Source organism: Panthera uncia, chromosome B4, assembly GCF_023721935.1.
Source record: "Panthera uncia isolate 11264 chromosome B4, Puncia_PCG_1.0, whole genome shotgun sequence".
NCBI classification, from domain to species: domain Eukaryota; kingdom Metazoa; phylum Chordata; class Mammalia; order Carnivora; family Felidae; genus Panthera; species Panthera uncia.
In genome coordinates, this window is record NC_064809.1 from 37,667,105 (window position 1) to 37,689,649 (window position 22,545).

Here is a 22,545-nt window from a genome sequence, read left to right on the forward strand (position 1 = left end):
TCTGTCTTGCTGGAATGCAAAACGATGCAGAGACCCTTCCAATCTTCAGTAAGGTCTTAACTGCAGCTAACCTTTACCCCATAGCAATAGGCAGCAACGCTTTTAAAATCCCAATTCTCTGAGAGATTAGAAGCAGTATGCATCTGGCAATTGTCGATTTCGAAAAACAAACACGCTCAGGGGCTTGAAAGCAGTAGGGCATTCAGCAGCTAACGCTGTCTCCTTGAGTTAGGGCAAAGCCAGCATGCTTATCCCCTCGACACTTCCTCTTCTCCACCCGCAAAGGCGCCTAGCCTCACAGCAGAGAGCTAGCCTTCCCAATCCCCTCACACTCCTCCCTCTGATCGCCCACCCGCGGAAGAGGTTGCTAAAAATAGCTCCGAGTCAAGGCTGCACTTCTGTAAAGTGTTGGACCAGTGGGCACATAGCAGTCCCTGCAGCCAGGTGGCTGGAGTGCTAGAAGCAAGAAACAGCTTTCTCCTGCTCTTCCCTCCCCCCACTTCTGGGTTTCTAAAAAAAAAAGTTTTCACAGGTCTCTAAGCCCCCGCACCCCAGCTGTTGCACGGGGTCTGGATGCAGACCCCTGTCAGATTCAGCAGTGTGCTGTAGTGGCTGCTGAGCTCCCCACCTTGGCCAGGGTTAAAGGCGTCCAGAGCAGGCAGAGCGGTGCGCGCCAGGCTATTTTTACTTGCTTCCCCCGCGGCTCCACGCTCCCCCCCACCTTCTCAGCAGTTGCACATGCCAGGTCTGCTCAAGGCATCAATGAAAACAGCAGTAGAGGCGGCTGAGCTCCTGCAAAGAAAAAAAAAACACGTCGCATGCCTGGCACAAAGGTGGGAGGGGGTAAGGAAAGACCCAGCTGGGGCTCCTTGGAGGAGAGGGATTCTGGGGTTCAGTTCTTAGCAACTTCCCTTGAGAAGGGGAGGAATTCAGACTTGGTCAAACGTGCCCAGTGGAGGCATCCAGGAGCGTGACAATCACTTGGTTTTCCTCCAGGAACTTGCTGTTTTTGGAACACACCAGGACTAGAGCAGTAGTTCCAAAAGCGGAGGTATTATGGGTTTGCCTGCATTATGGTGGGAGAGAGAGGCAAGGACACCTGTGTGTGTGTGTGTGTGTGTGTGTGTGTGTGTGTGTGTGTTGGTGGTGGCAGTGGTCCTTGTCGTTAATTCAACATGTTTATCAAACACTGACTCTGTACTAGAAGTAATTAGGTACTCCAGATTGAAAGATGAAGGCAACCAGGCCCCTGCCCGTAAGCAACTCACCGTCTGGTGGTCAGTAGTGCCCAACAATCCAGATAATTCTGTAGCACTTTTCCTACTTTCTGTTGGTGTTGTTTGCAAGCACTTTATCTCTTTTCCTCTTATAATAATCCTGTGAAGTAAGCAAAGGTTAGTATTCATTTCATATCCCCATTTTATAACTGAGGACACTGTGGCTGAGAGATCAAGCAGTTTCTGAAAGTCACCTGGTCAGCTAGGACAGTCTTGGAACACAGACTGTCCTCACTTCTTTTTTTTTTTAATTTTTAATGTTTATTATTTTTGAGAGAGAGACAGAGAGACAGAGACAGAGACAGAGTGTGAGTAGCGAATGGGAAGAGAGAAAGGGAGACACAGAAAGCGAAGCAGGCTCCAGGCTCTGAGTTTTCAGCACAGAGCCCAACACAGGGCTTGAACTCACTATCTGGAGATCATGACCTGAGCCAAAGTCGAATGCTTAACCAACTGAGCCATCCAGGCACTCCAGATTGCCCTCACTTCTGATTCACTGCCCTTTGCCCCACACTTGCTACTTCTAAAAAGATGTCATGTGGGAATAGGAGTGGGTTAAAGGAATGGGGAGGATAGAGATACTTTGGAAGGGAGAGATACAATGTTGGGGGTAGGCAAGGATGATGGGAGAAGCTGTTTCTCACAAGGTAAAGACAGGGAAAGACATTTGAATTGTTAGACAGGAAGGAAAAAAGTGAAGAATAAAGCTATTTACGTTGTAAGCAAAGCCTCCCTCAATAAGTGAAGTTCAGAGCTAGGGCAGTGGGAACACTAGGGGCACAGGCTTAGTGGGCAGGGTACGTTCTGGGTGGCACTGAGTGCACTCTTTAACTACTTTGGCCTCAGTCCCCTTTAACTTGAGCCGATTTCCCTTATGGTGCAGGGTAGGCAGAGGATATAAGGAAATACTGTGACAGTCCCTGGAACGTAACATACATGAAGCGATATCCGTATCATTTACACTTTGTCCAGCTACTTGATAGGCTTCTCCTCCTCAACTAAACGCATCATCACCTCTGCTCCCCACCTATCATCAGAAACTTTCTGATATGGCCTTCTGAAATGTCTGCAAAGCCTTTAGTCGGACTGTTCCATCCCACTATCCTTTTCGGTTCTCTCCCAGTGCCTGAGGCAGGTCATCTTCACTTTTGCCCTCACTAAGGCAGTAGCCTCTCAACTGTTGGTCTCCTTCTCCAATCCATCCTCATTATCATTGCTCAGTGGGTTTTCAAAAGCACCAAACTGCTCATGCTCACACATCTCTTTAAAATCTTACCATGTTGCCCTACTGAATACAGGATACAAGATAAAGTCCAGTTCCCCTAGCATAGTACACAAAGTCCTTTAATGCCTGTCCTATGCAATTCTCTGTACAGATCACTTTCTGCCCGAATACTTTTGTGCATACTTGTCCCTCTGCCTGGGCTGCTCTTTTCCCTTCTTCTCTGGAAAAAAAAATCTTCCTTAACCTGCAAGATTCAACTCAAAGGTCATTTCCTCTGGGCAGCCTTCCCAGATCTGCATTGATCCTCCACCCTCTTGGGGAGTGAGTACTCATTCTCCGTCTTCTGTGTTCTTAACACACGTCTCACTTTTCTTATTACAAGATGATTGGCTTTTTATATGTCTGTCTCTTCAGAACTTTTCTTTGGTATACCTTGTTCTTAACACTGTGCCCGACACATAGCAGATAATAAATGTTGATAAATTGTTGAATGTGAGCTGATTCATGTGATTATGTACAAGCAAGCTCATGAGCTTTCTGGGTTTTAGCCACTCAGGATATTCTGAAAATTGGGCTTCCTATCTCTCACCTCTCTGCTAATGTTGCGGACCTTTAAAACTCAAAATGACTAAAGATTCTGGGAATCAAGTTGCCGCAGTAACTCAAAGCATGGGTACATTTTGGCTATTCATGTACCTATTCAATATTCTGTAATTACTGACTCTTACTATGGGGTGTTCATCTGAATAGCAGATAAATGGATTAATCACAATGCCCAATTACGAACCATGGGGGGATAATGGACTTTTCTGAGCTGCTCCTTGCTTTACTGACTCTTAGTGAAAGCCTGATGCATTATTTATGGTGATGACTCCCTGATTGGGGTTTTAGCACCTCAGAGGAGAGCCCGAGGGGTGAGAAAAGAGTTTTAGCAAAGGAGTCATTTTGGAGACTGTTTTGTTTTGTTTTTTTAAATGTTCTATTGACTTACTGACCCAGGGAGTGATAATAATTATGGGTTGGGAAAAATCCTGCAATGGGACAAGGGGGTTAGTGTTATAGAGAGCACAGAGCTGACTTCTGACATGGTGTATGTGGCTAAGGGATCCCTCTCCTCGGGAAGTTCCTTTCAGCTGAAGTGTGTGGTCCCATAGCACAAAAGTCAGGGAACTGAGGAGGAAGAGAAGAAGAGGAGGCAGTATCCAGCCCCACTTCTTTGAGGAAGGTCTGTATTCACATCTCCTTCCAAAGAGTGTGAAAGCTAACTTACCATGCCAGCTCTGGAACCAGACTGCTTGGCTTAAAATCCAGCTCTGAACTTAGTAGATGTGTTATGTTGAGTGTAACCTCTCTGGCCTCATCAAATTGTCGTGATAATTAAGTGAATTAATTTGCGCAAAGGGTTTAGAATGTAGTGAGCTCTGGATAGGTGTTTATGTTTATTAGCCTGCTAGCTTGTAGGAGTCTTGCTGAAAAAGTGCAAACTGGATGAGCTCTCCCACTTGCTTGCTTCTCCAGCTGAAGTGATCCATAAACCATAATCCACATTGATTTTTCCTCCCTCAGCAAACACCAATTTCAATCCTTAAGCAAGCTCAGGAGCATTAAGAAGATACCCATATCCCACCCCCTACCCCCGCCCCGTACTCCCCTCCCCCCAGGGAAATTCGGCTTTTCAGAGAGTCCTAAATTGGCTTTTGGCTGTCAACGAGGGTGAAACACAACACTCTTGTCTCCAATTCAGGAGTGGGTTTCATTTCCTCTTTGCTAACTGAAATGCAAAGTGATTATCACATACCAGTGTGGAACATGCAAACATCTGTAAAAACAGTACTTACACCTTGGAGTCTAGTGTGCCAGCAGGGGAAAAGTCGGCAGCATGACAACATGTGAACTGCCAAGGTAACTGGAAGCCGGATTGTGTTGTGTGAAATGCAGGCGTTATGTGCCATTGTGAACTGACTTGGAAAAAAGCATGGAGAGAACACAAGCAAAAAGTTCTCAAAGGGTCGCTCTGTCCTTGCTTCTGCTGCTGCACACACTTCACCCAGGACACAAAGTTGGCTGCTGGGTCTCTCATTGAAAAGTTTTAGGGGTGCCTGGGTGGTTCAGTCGGTTAAGCACCCGACTTTGGCTCAGGTCATGATCTCATGGTTCATGGGTTCAAGCCCCGTGTCGGGCTCTGTGCTGACAGCTCAGAGCCTGGAGCCTGCTTCAGATTCTGTGTGTGTCTCTCTCTGTCCCTCCCCTGCTCATGCTCTGTCACTCTGTCTCTCTCTCAAAAAAGAAATGAACATTAAAAAAATTTTTTTAGAAAAGTTTTAGAGAAGGTGATTTCTCCAAACTTATGTATCTCAGAAGGAAGTTCTTCCTTAAGTGGGGCTCAATGTCTTCTAGTGTAATCTGAGTCACCTTTGTTCATATTATTCTAAAAGGAGATAAAAGCTGGCTGGTTGTTTTTGCATTTTGGGCTGTATTAGGGCTGTCTCACCCTCTTTACTGGCTTTTGTTCCAAGGTATTCCAACCCAGTCTCTGATATTCTGACATTAGCCTTCTCATATGAATAACCAGGAGAGGATTGTTCAAGAAAACTTGCCTTTCCAGTGTTACCCAGCCCATTGGATATTTCACACATCGAATGGCTTTTCTGCTTCACTTGTTATTAGAATTCCCTCAAGCATCACAGCTTTCCCCAGATTTATAATGGGTGACCCATAAGTAAAGAGTTTTTTTAAAGTGTAATTTTATAAGAGCAAACAGCTTGATGTGTACTTTTTCATAAAGTCATAGAACCTTAGAGCTGGATGGAAACACAAATCATTTAAACTACAAGATGGAAAATCTTGTCCAGTATCACAGAGATCTTGAGTGCTGGTATTGAGACTGGTTTACTCCTAGGTCAAAGCCATTTATATGTTGGCATTTGTACACTGGCATTGGTCCTTTAAACATAGCATCTGATTTATTGTTTTTATATTTTTGTGCTAATTTTGTAGTATGTCCTGATACGTGATATCTGAAACCAGAGTTTCTGTACATAAGATCTAGGAACTGTGAATAATGAGATCTCTTTCCTTTTCACACGACATTTAAAATGCTTTGGCATATATCATCTTGGTCAATGTATACTATTGTGCATTACATACATACACACATGCATTATATAATGTATGTCAGATGTACATACATAACATATATGAGTTACATACTATCCCTATTGTACAGATGAAAAAGCCAAAGCACAGACACACAGACAGTTAGTGTTACTTGCCTAACATCCCACAAATAGTGAGTGGTAGAACTAAGATTCAAACTCTAGTTTTCTAGCCACCAAGACCTGTGCTTTCTCTTCTCCAGCCTACCAGGCTATGAAGGCACCTGAGGGACCAGAGTAGAAACTTAAACTATGAAGAGGAAGAATGGAGATATCAAAAGGAGATGTGAGGAATGGTGGGTTTGGAAGAAATTGAAAACAAGACTTCACCCCCACCTTTCGTTTTCCAGGGTTTCTTTTTCTGCCGCCACTACCACCCTGCAATCCTCACTTTTCACAGTCCTCAATGCGATGCCCTGTGGGTGGCAGGGACCTGATATGACTTGTGGCTGGGACAATCCTCATTCCACACCGCCTACTCCTGTAAGATATCCTTATGCACCAGCCTGGAGTCCTAATTAATGGGCCAGAGGAGAAGCTCTTGTTTAACAAAGTATGCCTCTTTGGAAGCCAGACCCAAGGCCATTGGATTAAACCTGGACTCTCATCCAGCCTCTTCTGGGGGTGAAATGAATAGCAAAGATTCCAGAACAAGAACTTTGTTTTTTAAATGTATCTTGGTAATTTTATCGCTTATGTTTATTTTCTAGGGCTGCTGTGACAAAGAACCACAAACAGGCTGGCTTAAAACAACAGAGGTGTACTCTCTGGCAGTTCTGGAGGCCACAAGTCTGAGATCCAGATGCTAACAGGGTCAGTTCCTTCTGAAGGCTCTTAGGGGGAGCTTGTTTCTTGATCCTTCCCCAGCTCCTAGCTGTTGCCAGCTATGTTCAATATTCCTTGGCTTGTAGACACATTGCTGCAGTCTCTGCCTTCATCTTCACATAGGTTTCTCCCCTGTGTGTGTGTCTGTATTTCTTCTTCTTAAAAGGACACCAGTCATACTGGACCAGAGCCCACCCTAATCTAGTAAGACCTCATTTGAACTTGATTACATCTGCAAAGAGCTTATTTCCAAGTAAGTCATATTCCTAGGCAACAGGGGTTAGGACTTTTTGGGGGAGGGGGACTTGATTCAGCTTGGTTCAACCCACCACGTCATCTGACACAGTGTCCACATACAGTAGGTCTGAGCTGAAATGGCTGACAAATGACTGAATTAATACATAAAGGCCTCAGAGTAGTTGCAAAGTCGATGAAGGTAGTCTCCCTCCTTCAAGTCTCTTTCCTCCCGCTCACTCAGCGGTCCACTTTGCCCATGGACTTCTCAGTGTCTTTATCAGGCTTTCCTTCCTTGTGTAGTAGCAATAATTAAAACAAGAGCCGCCATCTTAATGTCTGTACTGTGCGTTGGACAGTGTTAAGTACTTTGTAAGCATCACCGTATTTAATTTATACAACAAGATTACAATGCAACTCCTTCTATTTCTATTTTGCAGTTGAAGACATGGGAATCTGCGGTGGTCAGTTGTAGAGCCAGAAAGTAGCTGAGTTGGGGTATTCTCAGACTTGGAATGTGCTCTGCTGTTGACTCAGACCTCTCTCCTTTTTTTATCCATATCACCAACCTCAAGCTTATTCTCGTCTTTGCCCTACACCAGCTCCCACCCACTGAAGGTTTTGGGAATCTGGGAAGGAAGTGATACACTTCCATGCAGGAGAAAGGGACTATAGCTAATTGGAGCCTGTCAGTAGCAGGCTCCATGTATTAGATCCCCTCATCCTCCCAGGAGATTTGCTTTGTCGTTGCCAGAGGAATTATTTTGGGGGTAGAGTTGTGAGCCCATTACCAACTTATTTGAGGGGCAATTCTGGAGGGCAGGAGGGATAAGGATTTTCTTGGTGCCTTCCAAACAATTAAATCATGTGGGCCACTGACTTCTCCCCTGAGGCAGTTCTGTGTGACAGGAAGTGTGCAGCCCATGGGACTGGCACGCCTGGGGTCGGATCTCAGCTTATCAGCCTGCTGCGCAAGTTACCATCATCATCTGTGCCTTGGCCCATCATCTATGATATGGTAATAGCACTTTATCCCATTGAGTTATTATGAGGATTAAATGGGTTATTTCACGAAAAACATACGTCTGGCACATGGTAAATGCTCAAGAAAGATTAGCTGTTATTTGTAATCTGGGCTTATCTAGTGCCATCCCAAAGGGGGAGTGGATGAATAAAGGGTCTTTACCACCGATGTCAGGGAACCAGTTTCAGTAGAGCTGGATGGAGCACAGTGGCCAGGGGAGGTCGTCTTTGATTCAGATCATACAATCATTGAATCACCAATTCATTTTCAGGTCAGCCTGCCAGAGCCATGAAGACAACTGAAAACAAGGCTCTTTAGCAGCCCCCTCCCAGGGGCCACTAGTCCTCAAGTGAAGTGCTTCAGTTACAGGAGGGACCCACAGGCTGGCTTACCCCACTCCAAGCTCTAGGAAGCAGGTGTTTGGCAACATCTTAAGAATGAAATGGAAACCTCACTCGGTCCCTAACAATGTGAGAGAAATGGGGGATGGGAGAGTCTCAATCATGCTTGATTGCAGACCTTTTGAGGGAAGGCCCATTATCACAGACTTCTCTGTGCCCTTCACAAGCCTTGCGGCTAAGAAGAGAGAAACTCCTACCTGTTGGCTACTGGGTGGATTGATAACTCCCCCCGCCCCGTTCCCACCGAGAGAAACTGAGGCACAGGCAAAAGGAAGAGGGAGGATGGAGATATTTCCCAGGCTCATGTGGCAAATTGGATGTTTAATTACTGAGTTAAACTCCCTGTCCTCTTAGCCATAAATCTAGCAGAATATATCACTGTGTGTGAGGCCTCACCCGAGGGAGGTACAGCTAAGACCCAACTAGGCTAATGCCACTATAAAGGGAAGGCTATTAGCAAATTCATCAATTAGGCCCCCATTTGTAGCTCAGTTGTGAAAGGTAATCTCTTGTTAGCTGAAGTAAAGAACAGTGGTGGCCTTTCTGGAAAATGGAAGACTGTAATTCCCACAGAAGCCTTCAATTCAAGGACTTCATCTCTCTCTGACAAGCAGCTATGACAGCCCTTCTCTAAGGAGGCTCAATCAGACAGTCCCACAAAAATGATTACAGCCCATCATGAGTGTAAACAGGATCCTAATTAAGGAATGTCTATATTTACGTGCATTTGGTCGACTCTTGCCTCCAGGTACATAGTAGGACAGTGATGAATATTTCTTAAACGAATAAAGGAAGTCAACCTGTATATCATACATATGCCAAAGATTCTGTTAGAATCTTTTCCTACTCTCCCTTCTCCAGAATAAAAGCTATTGTCCCATGGAGGCACAGGAGAACATTTTGGTCTTCATCCCTTTGGGATTCTAAAACCCATTTTACAGGTTAGCCATGAGGATTAAATTTGATCATGGAATAAGACATAAAGAAGAATCTCTACAAACGTTTTATTCTTTTTCCTTCTGTTGTAACTGCTTATTAGGCCAGTGTTTTTTGTTTGTTTGTTTGTTTTTGTTTTTTTTTTAGGGGAAAACCTGTAGTTCAAAGTCACTTCTAATGTTCCATTTGAGTAGACATAAATGACCTAATCCAGACTGTAGGGTGTGTGGGTGTGTTTATGTGCAGGGATGTTTATGTACACCTAAGTTTGTGGGTCCCTGATGCAGAAGTACATCCTTGTACGCTTATGTACTTATCCTACGTGGTTTGCAGTTTGTAGTAGGAGATATATAAGGGACACATTTAATCACTAGCCTGGAGCTTCCGAGCTCAAGCCAGTGTCTGATGAGTCAACACGGAGAAGCGTGTCCTATGGGGGACCCATGTTGGGGTGAGGTTGAGTGTGGGAATCTGAGGGAGAGTCTTGTAGAGACAGACCTGAATTTCAGGGTCATGAAGATTAGGCAGTGCCGACTTTGCAGCTGATGCACGACATTTATTACGCAACTCGGACACTGTGGTTTTCCTCTGGGCTGGGCTCTGAGTCACCTTCTTCTCTACCTACCCATTCTGTCCAGGTCATCTTATCCCCTCTCTTAGCTTTATTACTAGTTTATGTGTTGATGATTCCCAGACTCCAAGCTGTAGCCCAGATCTGTCCTCTGAGCTTGGACACACATAGCTAACTGCCTATGGGACACCCCCACTCAGATGTCTTGCTGGCTCCCTTGCGAGATAGCATTTCTTCCCACCAACCTGCCTTTCCTCTGCTGACCCTCACCCTGCTTAGTAAGAATCTACCAGTCACAAGCCCTGACTCTCCTATCTCCTTTCTTCATGGTGAGTGATGATTCTACATCCTGCAAGTTTGTTTCTTTGTCCTGAACCTGTCCTCCCCTTCCTGACCCCACTTTTGTAATCCTGGTTCATGGCCCACTCTCGTTCCCCATCTCTTGCCTGATCTCCACAGTAACCTTCTGGACACTGTCCACACATCCTCCCTTCCTTGCTTAGATTTGTTCTCATAGAAGCATGAATGCATGTTCTGAAATGGAAATCTGATGATACTTCTCACCTCCTTAATCCCCTTCAGTGACTTTTCCATTTTCATTAGGAGAAAGGTCTCCTGCTTACCATAGCTCATAAGGCTCTGCTCGGTCATGCCCTAAGCACTTTTCCACCTTCCTTTCCTTAATTTCTTAGAAGTCTTTTGCTCCTATGCCAGCTATACTCAACTGCTTTCCTCCCTTTACTTCCTGGCAACCTACTACTCTCCCTTTAGATCTCTGCTTAGATGTCACCTCTTCTGGAAGCCTTCCCTGACACTACCCCCTTATCCAAGTCTGACTTTGTTCTCCCACCCATGTGATTCCATAGTACCTGTGCATCCTCTGTCATGGCACACATCACACTGTACTTGCTGATTTCCTTGTCTATAAGTCCACCATAAGTTTTGTGAGAGTAGGGGCTGTTCACAATTGAACAGCACCTACCACAGTGCTTAGTACCTATTAGAGGTTTAAAATCATTTGCTCAATGATCATTGCTACATGTACCTTTCCTGTACAGAAAATGTTCTACGGATGCTAGTGTTTAAACGGATATCTATCCATTCTCTCCCTTCCTAATGCAACTATGGTCAGTTACTTAGGATTCCACTATAGAAAGAAATCCTCCTGACCTGAAGCCAGGCTGTAGTTAAGCTGACACAGTTAGATGTTCACTGCTGATGGACAAAGCCAGAATTGCAAGGAGAAAGTTTATACTCAAGGAAAACTCGGTAAGGGGAGATTTTTGGATAAACAAGGGTCTAAGTTTAATGCCCTCCTGAACAGGTAAGGCGTAAGCCCCAGAAAGGGTAGGGGTCAGGGTTTTGCCTGAGAAATTGGGAACTACTGCACTTTAGCAGTGACAAGATGCAGCATAGAGACTATGGAGGCTCCCCTGAAAAACCTTGCTTGAGGCAGAGGAGTTCGGGGATTTGGATCAAACAATATATTTGTTCCCAACATCACTGACTGATGTGAGCAGGAGACTGAGTAGGGGATGTCCCAAGACAAGGGATCTGAACTGCCCTGAGGCTCTGGCTCCTAACTGCAGGCACTCCTAACTGACTTGGGCCCCAGCTGCTCTGCAGAGTGGACACAATTCCTGCCTAAAGCTTTGCAGAGGCTCCTTTATTCACCATTATCTTGGTCCATCACTGCTACTCACTCCTCTGTTTAAAGGTTAAAAATAAGATGCTCCATTTTCCAAGATGTGAAAAAAACTAAACCACTGGCTTGGGCTTCCAGTACTGCAGGGTCCTAGGATTTTGTCTACCAGGCCAGATCTGGTGGCTTTTCTTGGAGGCTTCACGGAAGCTCTGCCAAGCCCATGCCCACCTCTTTTTCTTCTTCCAGCTCTGCTTCAGCATCAAATATCCACAGTCTTAGAGCTCTTGAGATCCATGCCCTCACCTCTGGAGTGTACCCTGTATGATCTAGTCAAGACAGTCAGGCTCTGTCCTAAGCACTAAGGAGGAAATGCCTCAACTTTTGCTTATTCATTCCAGTTCCTCAAGCCCTTGGCTGATACTAGGTAGTGTAGAAGGAGTTAAAAGCCAACAGACAGAACCCATGGTTCTGACTCTGTTGCCATCTGCCTTCCATAACTCTCAGCGACCAAATGAAAAATGGATGAGTTGATCCTAATCTACCCTACTTGATAGGGATGCCCCTGAACTAAATGAGACAATGGGCATAAGGCCATTTGGGAAAGGGAGGAGGTATTGTGCAAGTCTTAAACTTTGTTGTGATTCACTTGCTATCTCAAGTGCCTTCCAGTGCAGCATTATGCCAATTTCCCCTTATTGAGTTGTCAGTGGAGTTGGAGACAAGCTCATCGCCATCCTCCACATGGCTTCCCCTTCCAGACATGCCCACGTGTGCTAAATTCGTGCTGTTCAAAATGGGAGATGTTTTCCCCCTCGGTGGCAAATGGCATAGAAAGTGGAGGTTTGGGGAAAAGCAAAAAGATGCTGTCAATCTGGGCTTTGGCTTGGTGAGAAGCAGACCTCTTTTAGGGTCCTGACTTGAACAAAGCATATAAGGGTAGGCTGTTTGCAGGCAGCTGTTTATCTGGGGAAAAGTGAATCTTCCCCCAGAAACCACTGCCTTCATTTTTGCTCTCCACCTGCTGGCTCAGTCTCTTCCATTCTCTCTCACTTCCCAGGCATGGGCTTCTAGGCTTCGAAGAGCAATGGCTCTTTCTTTTTCAGGCAGGAGAGACTGTGAAGGGATTACCATTCAGGTGGTAGGGGTAGACAGCCACAGATTCTTGGTTCTGGACTCTGGGGGCCTGGATGTTGGAGAGAATCCAGTCTTGGGCAGCAGATCCTTTAATATCCACTTGACTAGGCAACTGATGGATAACCTTACTTTGTGCCATGGGTCTAGCCTATTCTGATGTGTACAGGGCTAAAGGAAAAGAAAGAGAAGGGGCACCTGGTGGCTCAGTCAGTTAAGCGTCTGACTCTTGTTTTTGACTCAGGTCATGATCTTACGGTTCATGAGTTCAAGCCCTGTGTCGAGCCCCATGTCAGATTTTATGCGGCTGTTGGTGTGGAGCCTACTTGGGGTTCTCTCTCTCCCTCTTTTTCTGCCCCTCCCTCACTCTCACTTGCTCTCTCTCTCTCTTTCTCTCTCTCAAAATAAATAAATAAACTTAAAAAGGGGAATTATTTGAGCTTCAAATTTCTTAAAGCCATACTTATTTGTCTTCCCCAGTGTGTGGTGCTGGACCATCATTTCTAAAGTGTTGGGATCTGGCTTATGTCCCAGATCAGGCCCAAACTAGGATGCTACACTCCTTTAGGTACTATGGCTGGTGCCAAAAGCTGAGCTTCATACTGGAGGCCTGGGGGAGCAATAATCCTATTTTACCCTTCTCTGACATGATCTTACTACCAACGTTGGAGACCCCTTTGTTATCCAGTATTTTTATGGACTCTCATCACACATGACAAATCAATAACATTGGACACTGTTGGTTATTGTATTTTTCTTGATAGCTTCTCCTTTTTGGTGTCCTAAGCCCTACTTTCTCCTGCCTCTCCCACATCTCTGACTGTTCTATCTCAATCTTTCATGTGGATTCTTCTTCCTATTCACCTCTTAGTGAGGCTGTCCCCAGATTACTGTCCCTGGATGATGTCATCCTCTTCTACATCTTGTGACATCCAGACCTGGCTGGATTTCCCTTTCTCAATATTCTGTAGGCACTTCAAATTCAACATGACCCAAACTGAGCTCCTTATCTTTCCTCTGAATGTGCTCATCTCTGTCTCCGTTTGTATGCCTGTCTCCATGACGGGCATTGCCATTCTCTCCATTGTTCTATCCAGAAATTAGGAATCATACTAGAGTCTTCTCTTATTCTCACCTCCCCTATTCCGATCCCAGGTAATACATAACAAAATCCTTTTAATTTTACTTCCTTAATCCTATTTTGTTAACATCTCCTTTTCCTTAGCCCACTGCCTTAGATCAGACACTAATTATCTCTTGTCTGGGCCCAGCTTCTGCTCTTGCTCCTTTCCAGTCCATTGGCTACACTGAAACACAATGCCCAGACACAGAAGAACTCAATGAATGTTAGTTGAATGAATGAATGAGTGAATGAGTTATAGGTAGAGATTGCCTGCTCAGAGGAACAATGCAAGGTGATTGTTCTGCAGCTGGTAGGCATTGTGAGTTAACATCAGGGATCACCATTCTTTATCTCATTTGGCCTTGGTGGTGATACTTGGATGTTAAATAATATTAGAATGAGGTCCAAGGGATTCAGGAAACCTGGCGATAGTCCAGGCTCTGCAATTTGCTTGCTATGGGACAGGTCTTTTCTGATGCTGTCTTTGACCCTGAGAGTACTGCAAAACAAAGAATCAGGGAGTTTGAGGTTCTCGGTTTCTTTTCATTTACCATGCAAGCATCATCCTTTGGGAGGAAGAAGAACAAATATTATGATAGAGAGTGAACCTGGATAGGTGGTTGAAGCCATATGGAGGTATTCTGGGAGTTCCTTACGTGAAGCATTGTTCAACATCCCCAGAATCACTCAATTCTTTCAGAAAGCTCTAATGTGGGCTTCTATGTCCTCTTTCTTTTTCTTTCTTTTATGACAGGATGGGCTTGATCTTGGGGATTCTGGAAGTCTTTTTTGCAGAGCTCTTACTCTTAAACCAAATCTAGTTTGTGCCTATTTAACAGATAATTCCTATTTAAGTTTCCCTTGTATTTCAGCTTGAGCAGGGATTTTACATTTAGGTTGAGTAGCTGGCTGATGACCCCAGTAAGTCCCTTAGGCTATTTGGGTCTGGTTAATAACACCTTACCTGAATCCAGGGGACAGGGATACATCTCTCATTGAGGTCCCTTTCTGGCTTCCACCTGTTAATTCTACTTTTCCAATTGCAGATTTCAGTGAATATAATTGTGCTCTATACTTGTACATACTATCTTCTCTTACCATGGTAAACTCCCTGTGATATCTTCTATGCTTTGTTGTACCTGGATATTTTTGGAGAGCTGGCTACTTGCCTCTTCCAGGCTACTTTCTTCATCAGTGTCAGGGAAGTGCACAGCGTCAGTGCTGTTCAAGGATTCTGGAGATGAAAACCAGTATATGACTAAATAGAGCACCAAAAGTTACTGGTCTCAGGAAAACATTTAGTAGCAACTATTTTAATTCAGTCATTGCTTCAGCAGATTCCTTCCCTACAGTATATTATTTTGCAGTAGTTCATTCTGTCCGATTTTAGATAATGAGCAATTACAATTATATCAGGTATTGCTCTAGTGGTTTCCTCCAAGGAGCCTAAGGCAACTTAGCACATCTTAGAATTCTTTTCCAGGCCCTACCTCTTGAAGGATAAGGAGGAACAAGGTGGATGAAGAGGGCAGGAGTGAGAGTGACTGTCTTTCAGAGAGGGAGGCTCTCAGGAGAGATGCTTCATCAAGGTCAGAGAGTTGGCTTCAGGGCCAGAGCCAGGGCCTAGGCACTGCTGGTCCTATATATCAGGCCACTGTGCTTATTTTCAAGTTTCTGCTAAATTCATCCTGTTTTTTCTGCTTCCTCCAAGGTGGTCTCTTATCCCTTACAGAAAGCCAAAGAGTTCAGTTTTCTCCAAGCTTGGTGCCTAATGAGCTCACTGACAGAGCCTTGGCTAGGTCTCAAACCAGGATCTTCTGGCTCACCTTGCCAGGAATGCCAGTGACCAGATTGATGTTGATGTGCGACTAGCATTTCAGGATGTGGACCAAATCTATTAGCTCCTTCACTGGGGCTCACCAATATGAGTTGGGTTAGGGGTCACCTTACCTCAAGGTGGGGGTGTAGACAAAAATATCTGTAGGCCCTTTTCAAAGTGTGCTGGTGTCTTACATTTGTTCCTCCAGTTTTCTCTCCATCCTTCTCCATCCTTCTCTGTGCCCTGGAAGACTGAGCTATAATGGACTACATCAATAGGCTCCCTTTCCCAGCCCCTCCAAGCTTCTGGCTGGTTGAGTTCCACCAGTGGGGAGCATCAGCAGACTAAAGTAGGGAGAGAAGTGAAGTCAGAGTAATTATTCCTCCAGTTCCTTCCCTATGGGGTCACAGTTGACTCTTCCCCAGAACTGAAGTTTTCATGTAGTCCTTTCCATATAACCCTCACCATCTCTGGGTTCCAGTAACTTCTCTCCTCTTTCCTCATCATACAGCTCCTGTGTTACGAGTCCTGAGGTACTCCCACTTTAGCTTCCATTGAAATACTTTTACTAACAGAAATATTTGATGGCATTCACTGAGTATTTACTATACTCCAAGCACCTTTCAAAGCTCTTTATATAGACTGTCAAATTTAATTTTTAAACAATCTTTGGAGTAGATACTAATAATGCCCTCAATTTACAAAGGAAGGAACTGAGATACAGACAAATTTAGTGAATTTGCCAGTGTCTAGTAACCGATGGACCCTGATTCCAAACATAAACAGTCATACACCAGAACCCAAATTCCCACTGGTTACCAATGTGATTGCTGGACCAACCAAATCAGCACCATCAGGGAACTTATTAAAAATGCAATTCTCAGCCTTGCCTGAGACATACTGAATCAGAGACTCTAGAGATGGATGTTGCAATCTAGTCTTCAGGTGATTCTGATGCCCACTCAAGTTTGAGAACCATTGCTCTACACTGAACATGGAACATGAATCTAAACACTCACCACTCTCTTTGAGTGAAATTCACTCTCCCTGTACCTTCTGGACTTGTGTGGCTGAATTAGCATGGCTGACTCCATTCTCTAACCTATTCTAGGCTGTCTTAAATTCCATGCATTGCCCTTGGCTTTGGCAGTTTCTATCTTCTGTATTTTGGTTATTCTGATCAGCAGAAGCTCAGGTTCCCCTCATGGTTTGTTTCTCAGGGCTATCTATTTGCCCCAGCCTTTTTCTTTCACTGACCTTCTTCTTTTTGCAGACCTCAGCTCCCCAATTGGGAACACAATGGTGATAAATAATGGGAAGACATGAGACAAACTGCTCACGGTTTTTTTCATTTGGTCTCATAGAGGCCAGCATTTAAAAATAAAAATATTTCTGGGACACCTGGGTGGCTCAGTCAATGAAGTGTCTCTTAATTTCAGCTCAGACCGTGATCTCCTAGTTCATGAGATTGAGCCCTATATTGGGCTCTCTGCTGGCAGCACAGAGCCTGCTTGGGATATTATCTCTCTTCCTTTCTCTCTGCCCTTCTGCCCTCAAAATAAATAAATAAATAAACATCTTTTTAAAAATCAAGATATTTCTGATCAAAAGATGACATTATGGGACACCAGCCACCTCTTATAGAAGGTGCCCATCCTCTACCTGCTATAGCTCTCTGCTTACCCATGGTGGGTGTCATCACCTATATTCATGCACTCCACTGGTTCACATCACCAGTTTGGTCCCTGTGGACATGCTTTTTTGATTCTTGGGCCCCATGGTATTGAATCTAGTCCCTTTTCTTTCTGTAGTTGGGAATCCAAGGCCAGAGAGGGTAGAGGCTAACTCAAGGATGCACAGTGAATTAGTGGCAAGATGAGACTAGAAATAAGATATGTTGGATACAAGTATGACTTTGAATGGAAAATACTTTGGGCAGGGGCTGTCATTACTCATCCTACAGCTCAGGATCTTGACCTGGAGCAACACTGCTTCTCATAACTTTGTTAAAATTTGGGAGGCAGCTTCCTCTAGGCTTGATTCCATGTTCTGCCAATTTCTAACACAATGACCTTGAACTTACTTGTTTTCTCTGGGCCTCATTTTCCTTTCTGTAAAATAAGAATCATATATTCTTTCTTCAAAAGATTGTTGTAAGGTCAAGTGAAATGATAGTGAAAGTGCTCTTACCATAGTGCCTGACTAACAAGTGGTAGCTGTTGTTTGTGGTGGTCAGTGTTGGTCAGGATTGCTACATGCTCACCTGTTTTGGGTGGATTCAGAAAAGTAGGCCTGGTTTGCATGTCACAGTTAGGCCCCAAGGGAGATGAGGCCACATGTGGGCCCCATTCATCAGGAAAGATTCCTGGGGAATGGAAGGGGAAACTGGACCCAGAAATAACTGCCTACAGCCAATTCTGAAAGCATGGAGGCCTTGAGTTCTGTCATTTGTTGGCATCAGGGACCTGGCAGAAGCCGCTTAAACTCTTTGAGCCTCAGTCTTCTCTGCTGGACCATTTGCCCATCCATCCATCCATCCATCCATCCATTTAATTAGTCACTTCTTCAATAAGCATTTGCTGAGAATGTACTATGTGCCAACCCCATGTCATGCATTATGATAAGTCCTGGGGATGCAACCCAGTAAGAAACCATCCTTGTTTTTGAGGAGCTTATGCTTTAGTAGGGGAGTCAGACAGGATACCAGCCATTACAGGGGATTTGTAAAGACTGAAGGAGGGGTGCCAAGGGAACCTCTATAGAAGAGAGACATTGGGTGAAAAGGACAAGACTTGTAATTTAAAATAACACTTCACCATTTGCTAAGAACTGCAATGCAAGAAGAAAGGCAAAGGCATGCCCCCAAAAGGCCGCATGCTTCAGTGCCTTCCATTCCTTAACATTTCTTTTTTTAAATGTTTATTTATTTATTTTAAGGGAGAGAGAAAGAGAGAGAGAGAGAGAGAGAGAGAGAGAGAGAGAGATACAGAGAGAGAACACCAGCATGGGAGGGGCATAGAGGGGGGTGGAGAGAAAATCCCAAGCAGACTCCAAGCTGTTAGCACAGAGCTCAATGCTAGGCATGATCCCATGAACTGTGAGATCATGACCTGAGCTGAAACCAAGAGTTGGACGCTGAACTGACTGAGCCACCCAGGCATCCCCATTCCTTAATATTTCTTAGTACATCAAAACCATAAGCTTTCTTTTATACAGACATGAAGCCTAAGCTTTCCTCTGTCAACTGTCTTGTGGTTGCACAGGAGACAAATTTCATGACACTCACCTGGGGAATAAATCCCATGATTCTTTTTTATTTTTTAAAGTTTGTTTATTTATTTATTTATTTTGAGAGAGAGAGAGTCTGTGAGTGGGGGAGGGGCAAGAGAGAGAGGGAGAGAGAGAATCCCAAGCAGGCTTCATGCTGTCAGCACAGAGCTCCACTAGGGGGCTTGATCTCACCAACACTGAGATCATGACCTGAGCCAATATCAAGAGTTGGTCGCTCAATCAACTGAGCCACCCACGTGCCCCAGCAATCCCATTGTTCTTAATAAGAGATCTTGGGACCCTCCGATTAGTAACTTTGAAAAACTGTCCTTAGAAAGGATTCTTGCAAAGCATTAAGGACGTATCATTCTGTTGAGAATTACCTTTCTCTAACAGTCAGATTGAATGTTCTGTGACTGATTTCTTCTGGAGGGGGTTTAATATGGCAGGGAATAAGGTAGGGAGACTTGCTGTAGGAATGACATCTGAGTCTCCTTGAAGACTAATTGGAGTTGTCCAGATGTGGGTTGGACAAGTATGTGGCAGTTGATAGTGAGGAGCTGGTGATTCTAGAGAGAGGAATAGCAGGTACCAAGGCCAAGGGGCCTGGGCACAATGCATCAGGGGACACAGAGAAGGGCAGTGGGACTGGGGCAGCATTTGAAGATGAACCTGAGGAGTAGATGGGGCTCAGATCATGGCAGAGAGTAGAGTAGTGTAAAGTTTGGTAATAAATTTAGACTTTACCTGTGAGGACTTTGGTAGCTCAGCTTCTGCTTAGGCCTCATGGACAAAGGGTTTGCTAATAGCTAACCCAGTTTTCCTGGGCTCTGGAGTGTTCAGCATCCTTTGAAGTAAAGCAGGGCAGAGCAGGACATTCATAAGGGGGAGAATCTGAGAGCCAGCACAGTGTGGGGCCAGAGTCAAGCACAGACAGGTGGCAAAATGTGCATTGGGGGCTCTGTGAGTTAGAGCTGCCTGGTGTGGGGTGAGAGTGGGCCTCCAGGACTGACTTCCATCTGCTCCATCATGGCTGTTCAGCCCTTTTCTTTTCATAGCTCCCCCAGACACCTTGTCAAGAGAATCATTCATTCATGCCTTCAACAAATATTTGTTGAACACTCAGTGCCAGGCACAGTTCTATAAACTGGGATTACAGTAGTGCCTGATGGTAGCTACTGTAGCTCTTGTTGTGTGGGTAAGACAGACATAAACAAATATATGACCTATTATTAGGTAACAATACAAGTTCTGAAGAAAAATAAAGCAGATAAGGGAATAGAATGTGATGGAAGGGGGTGTTTGCAGAAAGAGTAGCCTGGAGAGACCACTCTCTGCAAAGGTGAGATTTGAATAAAAACCTGAATTAGGTGAAAGAGGGAACAATTCAAATATATGGGGGAAGCAGTTGGCACCAAGTTCCTAGGTGGAGCAAGTTTTGGATGCACAAGCAGTAGAATGAAGTCCAGACTGTCAGAGACTGAATAGCAGGAAGGGCTTTGAGAGGCTGCAGGGCCTTATAGGTATGAAGGAGGGTATGAAGTCTGGGGACAAAGTTTAGAACCTAGAACACTGAGGGGATGGCAGTTCGACTCTGTGCCTTCCTTCTTCTCCTTTAGCACATGGCCTCCTTTTGCTTCTAGATATTACATTTCTCAGGCTCCAGGACCCATAGGTATTCCTTGGGCAAATGGTCTTTGGGTCTTACCTTCTTCTTCTTTCATATCATTATTTCTTTTTCCTGCTTCAACTCTATTAGTAATGAAGGTGATATTTTGTTTTGCTCTCTCAATTTTTTCTTGTTCTTTTTTTCAAGTTGAAGTATAGTTGACACACAATGTCACATTATTTTCAGGTGTACAACATAGTAATTCAACTAGTCTATACATCATACTATGTTCACAAACGTAGTTACCATGGCATCATGCACTATTACAATACTATTGACTATATTCCTTTCTCTGTACCATTCATCCTTATGACTTATTCATTCCATAATTGGAAGCCTCTACTTCCCATGACCCTTCACCCATTTTGTCTATTCCCCCACCCTTCTTCCCTCTGGTAACTATCAGTTTGTTCTCTGTGTTTATGGATATGTTTCTATTTTTTTCCATATTTGTTCATTTATTTTTTATTCCACATATAAGTGAAATCATATAGTATTTATCTTTCTCTGTCTGACTTAATTTATGTAAGATAATGCCCTCTAGGTCCATTCATGTTGTCTCAAATGGCAAGATACCATTCTTTTTTATGGTTGAACAATATTCCATTGTATACCACATCTTCTTTATCCATCCTTGCATCTAGGCATGGACACTTGGGTTGCTTCTATAATTTGGCTATTGTAAATAATGCTGCAATAAACATAGGGGTGCACACAATTTTTCACATAGTGTTTTTGGTTTCTTTGGGTAAATACTCAGTAGTGGAATTGCTAGATCTTTTGGTATTTCTATTTTTAATTTTTTGAGGAGCTTCCATGATGTTTTCCACAGTATTTGGTCCAATTTACATCCCCACTAATAGCACATGAGGGTTATCTTTTCTGCACACTTCTCTTCAACATTTATTTCTTGCCTTTGATATTAGCCATTCTAACAAGTGTAAGGTGGTACCTCATTTGGTTTTAATTTGCATTTCCCTGATGATTAATGAGGCTGAACATCTCTTCATATGTCTATTGACCATCTATACACCTTCTTTGGAAAAATGTCTATTCAGGTTCTCTGCCCATTTTTAAATTGAATTATTTGTTGTTTGTTTTGATGTTGAGTTTTATAAATTCTTTATATATTTTGGATCTTTATATATTTTGGATCTTTATATATTTTGGATATAAGATCCAAAATATACTCATTTGTAAGTATATTCTTCATTCAGTAGATTGCCTTTTTGTTTTGTTGATGCTTTCCTTGACCATGCAAAAGCTTTTTATTTTGATGTAATACCAATAGTTTATTTTTGCTTTTGTTTCCTTTGCCTGAGAAGACGTATCTAGTAAAACATTGCTAAGGCTGATCTCAAAGATATTGTTTATTTTTTCTTCTATGAGTTTTATAATTTCAGGTCTCACATTTAGGTCTTTAATTCATTTTGAGTTTGTTTTCACCTGTGGTGTACGAAAGTGGTCCAGTTTAATTCTTTTGCATGCAGCTGACTAGTGTTCCCAGTACCATTTCTTGAACTGATTGTCTTTTCCTTATTGTATATTCTTGCCTCCTTTGTTGTAGATTAATTGATCATATAAGCACGGGTTTATTTCTGGGCTCTTTATTCTGCTCCATTGATCTACGTGTCTATTTTTTTGTGCCAGTACCACACTGTTTTGATTACTATAACTTTGTCTTCCTTATCATTATTAAAATGTACTTTCTTCCTCCTTTCAGGAACTAAGAGACCTGATGAATGAGTTTACACTAAGGTGTTAATTTGACGATTAAATGCTTATGTGTTGTATTAAACTCAATAGCACATAATATAAAACTTACTATAATAACCATTTTTAAGTGCATAGCTCAGTAGTATTAAGTAAATTCACACTGTTGTGCAAACATCAGTCCTATTCATCTTTAGAACTCTTTTCATCTTGCAAAACTGAAACTATACCCATGAAACAGTAACTCCCCATTTCCTCCTCCTCTCCTATCCCCTGGCAATCACCATCATACTTTCTGTGTCTATGATTTTGACTACTCTTAAGTACATTATATAGGTGGAGTCATACAGTATTTGTCTTTTTGTGACTGGCTCATTTTACTTAGCATAAAGTCCTCAAATTCATCTATGTTACAGTAACTGTCAGAGTTCCCTTTCTTTTTAAGGCTGAACAATATTCCATTTTATGTGTAGGTCACATTTTGCTTATTCATTCATTCGTTCATTGATGGACACTTGGGTTGCTTT

At 43.5% G+C, this 22,545-nt stretch overlaps 1 long non-coding RNA gene across 1 annotated transcript; it reads right to left on the reverse strand.

The window, feature by feature from the left end:
• Positions 1–348: 348 nt before the first annotated feature.
• Positions 349–19,819, reverse strand: LOC125918736 (uncharacterized). Its single transcript, XR_007456567.1, has 3 exons — positions 19,384–19,819; positions 1,269–1,377; positions 349–792 (listed from the first exon to the last, which is right to left on the reverse strand). It is a non-coding gene; the product is annotated as an uncharacterized LOC125918736 (long non-coding RNA).
• Positions 19,820–22,545: the final 2,726 nt, after the last annotated feature.